The sequence below is a fragment of the Chelonoidis abingdonii genome, chromosome 3, assembly GCF_003597395.2.
Source record: "Chelonoidis abingdonii isolate Lonesome George chromosome 3, CheloAbing_2.0, whole genome shotgun sequence".
Lineage (NCBI taxonomy): Eukaryota > Metazoa > Chordata > Testudines > Testudinidae > Chelonoidis > Chelonoidis abingdonii.
In genome coordinates, this window is record NC_133771.1 from 29,249,177 (window position 1) to 29,257,022 (window position 7,846).

Below are 7,846 nucleotides of genomic sequence, written 5' to 3' on the forward strand. Positions count from 1 at the left end.
ACCACTATCCCACCACTGTCCGTCAACACCTGCAAGGGGGGAGTCTCACAACAGGGAGAAGGATTTTGCGGATGAGGAAAAGGAGGAGGAGGAGAATGTGCAGCAGGCAAGTGGTGAATCCGTTCTCCCAGGCAGCCAGGAACTTTTCTTCACGTTGGAGCCAATGCCATCCCAAGGTGGGATCCCAGACCCTGAAGCTGGAGAAGGCACTTCTGGTGAGTGCACATTTGCAACTACAGTACAGGGTTTAAAAGCAATAGTGTTTAATGTTTGGTTTGCCCTGAAGACTTGGGATGCATTTGCAGCCAGTACAGCTACTGGAAAGGTCTGTTCACATGTCTGGGGATGGAGCGGGAATCTTGCAGGGGCATCTCCATGAAGCTCTCCTGGAGGTACTCTGAAAGCCTTTGCAGAAGGTTTCTGGGGAGGGCTGCCTTATTTCATCCTCCACTGTAGGACACTTTACCATGCCAAGCCAGTAGCAAGTATTCTGGAATCAACACAGTACAAAGCATGGCAATGAATGGTTCTGGGTTTTGGTCACATTCAAGCAACATTCGGTCTATATCTTTCTGTGTTAGCCTCAGTAGAGTGATAACGGTCATGGTCACCCGATTAAAATAGGGGAATTTTTGTAAGGGAACAATAAAAGGACCCCGTTCATGCTGGTCTGTTTGCGCTTGGCTAAAAGGGATCATCCCAGAGAATAGCCACGCGGCGGGTGGGAGGAGAGAAGGGATCATCCCAGAGAATAGCCACGCAGCAGGTGGGAGGGGAGACGGGATCATCCCAGAGAATAGCTATGTGGTGGGGTGGGGGTATGTGTGTGCTGCACATCCACCCAAAAACCATAGTCCCTCCTTTTAAATGTGAAACCCAGCCCATTGCTTGCTCTGGGAAAGGAGGGTGCTGCAGCTTGAAAACATTCCAATGTTATGAAGGCATTAGAAGCCAAACCTACGTACCTTTTGGCTAACCATGACTGCCTGGAAACCGAATTCTGTTGCCCAGCCATGTGTGATGTGTCACCATACCGGCAGGTGCTCAACATAAAAGGCAAAATGTGACCTTGTATCTAAAGCACATGTGCTGTCTGCTGTGAATTGCTTCATTCACTGTGAAAGAGTCTCCCTTTTGTTCTCAGAAATGTATTATCTTAAATTCTACTCTCCCTTTTTATCTCCCCCAAGTGCAACTGTTTCTACTCTCCCCCTATCATCTCCGTCCCTGAGGTTATCGCAGATATAGAAGGCGAAAAAAACTTACTCGCGATAACATGTTTTCCGAGCTGATGCTGTCCTCCCATACCGATTGGGCACAGCTTAATGCATAGAGGCATTCAGTGGCAAAGGCCAGGAAAGAATTAAGTGAGCGTGAAGAGTGGAGGCAGGACACGATGCTGAGGCTAATGGGGGAGCAAACGGACACTGCAGGATCTGCAGGAAAGCCAACAAGAGCACAACACAACTTATTAACTTAATTGGGGTAAATACACCCTTCCCTACAAACATAGCTCTGATATATGTTTACTACATTATATAAAAACATAAAACATTTACTGATCATCGGATATAGGTTAAGTGATGCCAAGTAAAAGAAATAAAATCAGAGGCTGTTACAAACAAATACAGGAAAAACACACAAAACAGTCTAGCAAGGTACAGGTTTTTTCGTGATGGCTTTTCTCACCCAGTCTTCCAGCAAAATGGCCGATCCTCCAACCCTTGTCAGGATCTCCTCCAGAAGCCCAAAGCGCTGGTTCGTCTGTTTTCTTAGGTGAAAGAGAGAACTAAGGGTATTCTACTCCTTTCTTTTATAAACCTGCAAACCTTTGATTCTTCTGAAGGTTACCCCTCAAAGTAAAGTTAATTCAAGCTGTGAGGGAGGTAACCCGGAGTCTGGTGATGAAGGAAGCTCCACACTCTTTCTCCTCCTGCTGGTGTTTGCTAAACAGCAAATCGTTCTGTTTCCTGCAATTCCACCTCCCATCCCCCTTGTTAGTTTGATGGCCCTATTTACTGTTTATATATAAATTAAGGTAAACCTACATTCTTTTGTTTAGGATAGACCTGTTTAACAAATCCCTCTGACATGCCTGGTTTAAACACACTTTACTCATAATTACAACATATATCCATAATTCTTAACACACACCACATACATACTTCATACAAGAATATTAATGATCAGTGAGTTTAGTTTTTCCAGTGATACCACACAAGGCGCATTTTGTTCAAAGATTATTACAATAGTATGTTGGGTGTGAATATAATAGGTGTGTTTAGGGTCACACTTCCCACCTCATTTCAGGCCCTGGGGATTATAAGGCAGACAGTGACAACCCCTCACTAGTCCGAACTGCATCCCAGAATGTTGGCAGGGAGATATCTTTTACTAGACCAACTTGTTTGTGGAAGAGAGAAACAATATCATGTGCAGAAATAGATTGTCAATTGACCTACTACTTTCTATAGGTTACTATATCAAGATCAATTTTTTCCCCTGGAGGGGATAGATGTTGTGCTAAGGCAGGGGTTGGCAACCTATGGCACACGTGCCGAAGACGGCACGTGAGCCAATTTTTAATGGCACCCTGCTGCCTGCCGGAGTCCCAAGGGGACACAGCGAGTGAGGGGCAGGCCCGTGCCCCCCGAGAGAGGAGCCGCCTCAGCGACCTGCCCGTGGGCTCCCGCGTCTCCTCGCCCGGCAAGGAGCCCTGCCCGGGGACGCAGAGGGGCCCGCTCACCTGGGCCACCTTGGTACAGCTCGCCATGGCGGATTGGCGGCCCGCTGGGGGAGCGGGTTCGCGGCGGGACCTGGTCCCGACTCCCGGCGGCAGTATGCAGAGGCGGTGGAGGCGAGAGAAGCTGGCGGCGGCAGCTGCTGAGTGTCCCGGGGAGGAGGCGCCCAGCAACGGCCATGGCCCAGTACCTGCTGTTTGCGAGTTGGGAGGAGCGGACAGCCCGGCGGCACTCAGCGTGTAGCAGGTGTGGGCGAGCAGGAATCGGTGGTGGGCAGAGAGCCTTGGGGTGAGGAGCTCGCGTACCGCGTGGTCATGCGCCGTCTGGAGCGACTCCTCCAGACACAGCCAGAGGGGACTCTCTCGCCAGGGGCGCTAGTTGCATTCGTGCTGTGCGCCACGGGGCCCCAAGTGGGTGAGCTGGCTGGGGGTCGCAGGAGAGGGGCTCTGCCCTGACGCACCCCCCCACCACACACACACCCAGCCTTCTCCCCTGAGCCCCCCAAACACACACTCAGCCCTGAGTCCCACACACCTCCCAGGCCCATGCCCTGAGCCCTGTACGCCCCCCCCCACACTCATCCCTCTGCTTGACTCCTTTACCTCCCCTCTACAACCCCAGCCCTGATTCTGGCACCTGCACACATACCCAGCGCCCCTCTGCCCTGACACCTGCACCCCCCTCACATACCCTCAGCCCTCTGCCCTGACTCTTGCACCCCTGTCACATACCCAGCTCCCCAACCCTCCATGCACCCCCCACATCCTGACTCTTGCACCCCCCACATCCCCACCCTGGGCACCAAATGGGAGCTCTTGCACGCCCCCCCCCCACATTCCCACTTGCACCCCTTGCACCAGATGGGAGCTACTCAAATAAGTACCCCACACCCAAACCTCCTCCCCCAACCCTGAACCCCCTCTCTCATTCTAGTTCCTGGCCAGACCCTTCATCTCTAGTCCTGTGCTCAGTGCACTCTCACCCTCAGCTCAGTGGAGCGAGAGGAAGAGAATGGCCAGAACCAGGGAGAAGGTAGGTACCCACTGTATGTGGGCAGGGCCAGGACCCCAGACTGGCAGCGGGCTGAGAGAGTCTGGCAGCCGGGATCCCGGCTGGCAGGAGCCGGTGGATGGAACCCCTGAGCAGCAGTGGGCTGAGCCGCTCAGCCCACTGCCGGTCTGGGGTTCTGGCTGCCGGACCCTTGCCAGCCGAGGTCCTGGCCGCAGGCCCCACTCAGCCCGTTGCTGGCCCAGGTGAACAAAACCCCAGACCAGCAGCAGCCGGAGCGGGCCGGCGGCATAAGATCAACATTTTAATTTAATTTTAAAAGAAGCTTCTTAAACATTTTGAAAACCTTATTTATTTTACAATACAACAATAGTTTAGTTATATAATAGATTTATAGAGAGGGACTTTCTAAAAAACATTAAAATGTATTACCGGCATGCAAACCCTTAAATTAGAGTGAATAAATGAAGACTCAGCACACCACTTCTGAAAGGTTGCTGACCCCTGTGCTAAGGAAACACTTGTGTCAGGAAGTTGTGGTCCGTTGCTCTACCAAGGCTACACTAAGCCGAATTCAGAAGAAAGTCTACCTGAATTTAGAGAAGTATGAGCTGGTGTAACCAACACCTTCTTCCTGCCCACTCTGAATGTCAGGTATACCAATTTAGACTCTTAAGAGTCAAATTTCTGTGCTGTTACACTGGCATGTCATTGAATTGGAATTACTAAGGATTTACTCTGGTATATCTCTGAGCAGAGTTTGTCCCTTAGATTCACACCCATTTGCCAGCATAATCAAACCTACACATCCCCTGAATTTGGTCCACTGAGTTTCCAAATCCTGATCCTATGGAAGTCAACAGAAAAACTAATTGACTTCAATAGTCAGGCTTTTAACCAATGAGTCTATCTATATTGGTTCAACTCAAAAGTCAAGGAACTGGAGGACAAGGATGTAACAGGAAAAGTACCTAATACAGGGATGTTAAGAAGGATGCCAGTTAACATGGGAAGTGGTCTATTTTACCCTATAATTTATGATTCCCTCTTGTAAAATGCTTTGTGTATTACAGGTAGAAATATACCACATTACAGGTGACTTACACTGTGGTTCACAGACTTGCTTCTGAATTTGCCTCATCATATTAGTAATAACTTCTAATATTTGGACAGGACAGTTAAAAGTTGGTCAAGTTTTTGGCTATATTGACAGTTATTAAATTAGCGAGTTTCTTCGATAGAAAGCTTAGGAGAAATTTTAAAGAATAAGGAACCAATCATTAGTAATTCTTTTGGTATTCATTATGCTATTAGTCACAAAGCTCACTCACGCATTTCCAATTTCTATATAATCATTTCAGGGTGAACAGTATTTTTTTCCCTTCCCAATAATTTTCCCTTGGCATCACACTACATACCCTTCCTTTTGCTGCCTGCCAGGAAAGTGTGGGATTTTTTATTTTTTTAAAAGAGAACTCTTTTTTTGGAAGCACAAGTGACAGGTTTTACTGTTTTTTCACGAAGAGATTATTTATAATTTAAATGTTTATTCACTAAGTTGGTGCACCTCCATAATTCAATGTGATCAGCACACATGATACAACTGTGGTGAATGAATGACTAAGTTGTTTATGTCCTCTGGGATGAGAAAGTCACAAGAAAAGTTGCCTGCATTAAAAACCACCACAGTAAATACTGCAATACTGGTAGCTTTTTGTCTCTGAAAACTGGCTGTAGGGTTGTGTCCTGATGAATGATTTCATTTGTGAACGAGGCTTTTCATTCTAGTTTGTTAGACACTTGCCCACAGAACGAACCAACACTTCACTGAACAAGGTTGGCAGTCTTTGCTCAGGAGTGTACCAAGTCTGGAATAGCAGTTAGCATCCAAGTCAGGCTTGACCTGTATTAGCAAAGCCATTGGGAAGATACCATGATGCCTGATCCCTAACTACTACTACTTTCAGGAACACTAAATGCACCTATAAGATTAAATTGAAAAAAAGCCAAAAGACAAACTATTTGAAAACCAGCCCTTCCAAGGTTAAGCTCTGGGTTCCGGAAAGTTCAGAGCTCAGGCTACAAGGATAAGGCACTCCATCAGCATTGCATAAAGAAATTGACTCCCAGTGCCAAAGGCTTCCTTCACAGCAGCATCAAGCATACTTTATTGTTTAATATAAATCACTGCAAATGAGCAGTCATTAGTCAGCCACATTTTTTTTTTCATATAATTACTGGCACTGAAAAAGAAAGCATACAGGTTGTCGTAAAATTAAATCCAACTATTTCCACCCAAACAGAACAGAAGCTGTTTGCATAAGTTTCGGGGTAGATTGGTGGGTGTTTATGTGAGTGTTGGGTGGGAAGAAGGGGAAGGGAAGAGACACCCCCCTCTTCCAAATCTCCTTTTTTGTGCAGGATCACAATCTGCTTTTTCCTATAAAGCACATTTATTGTAGGAGTTTGATTTGAAAGAGTTTCAAGTAATTTAAACCCTGGCTGCAGACACAAAAATCATTTAAAAGCTAATTTCTCTAGGAGTTTCCACATATTAATGACATTGTAGGACGTCACTGTGAAGATCAATTTGTATTTCTCAAACAACAACCACCCAGCATATAAGACGTGTGCCAGAAAATAAACTAGGATGAACCAGCGTGGTACAGAATTAGCCAACATGGTATTAATGGCTGTAATATGTACCAAGGAGTGGATTTTCACAGAATGTACCATTATTTTGAAGCGTTACTCTAGGTGTGAATTCTGGTCTGCAGTGGCTCTTCACGCCAGCAGACATGCCCAGAACAGAATGCTTTTTTCAGAACCCTGCACTATTTTATACATGAAAGCTCAGATTCCAACAACCTTACTCGTACACCCTGAAATGCACCTTCTACTGAGAACAACTGAAGCACTTGAGGAGTAAAGTACTAATCAACATGAGTAAGGGTAGGAGACTCAAGTGCAAAACAAAGACAGTGCTTTCCTCAGCCATGGCTTTAGCTCCTGTGGTATGGAATTTAGGGGTACCATGACATGTTGGACTTTGGTAATTATCGGTATTTCCTCTTGACTTGAGGAGCAAGACAGCACATTCATCCTGCAAAGAAATTACATTGTCTCACTGGAGAAGCATAACTCTCATTAATGGACGCTATTCAGGTGCACCAAGAGGAAACTGTCTTATCCTGACATCTTAGCAGGCCTCAAGAAAACTAATTTCATTCGCAGAAGTTAAACTGTGACATTTAGGTCTGAAGACTTAAGCGTTCTTTGATAAGCTATCTGAGGCCTGTCTTTACAGGTTTAATGAGCACTTAGCAGCAGTTTGGAGATGATACAAGCTAAATGATGAGAAATGGGCAAGATTGCTGCAGAAGTGTGGAAGATATAAAAAAAATCCTTCACAACTGTGGTTTAGTTAAATATGCACAATTTTATTTATTGAAGAGATTAGGACAAAAACATTAAACCAAATACATGACAAAGCACCAGAGGCAGTAAAACCCCACCATGCACATCACCAATCTTTCCTCCTACAAGGTACTTATAAAATTAAAAAAAAAAAAAAAAAAAAAAAAAAAAGTCCTTCTTGACACAGCACCATCTTCAGAGTCTAAAAACATACTCCCTTTATATTCTTAGTTACCAAAATAGAACCAAGGCAGGTCAGCTGCAGCTAGCTTCATCTTTTGATAAAGGCCCGTGAAACATCTTCGAGAGTGGGACCGTAACTTCCCTGCAGGGCAGGCAAATAGCATCCATACGTCAAATGCCAAGCAGCTGTACGCACATGCCACATACTATAATTGAGCACAAATTCAAGTAACATTTACATACTACAGAGTCCACATGTACCTACCCAAAAAACATGACCACTTCACAAAACGTATACAGGCAGTAATATCAGAACAACTGAGGTACTGGAAACACAAATATTTATGCCAAGAGATTTCAATATCATACAGCAATATAAAAGCAGTAATTAAAAACCATTTGCCAGTCTAAATCAAATAAAGCTATCTAGAAAAAAAGCTAAATAAAAAGTTATTCAGGGACAGAAATACCTGAACAGAAAAGAAATGTGTTAACTA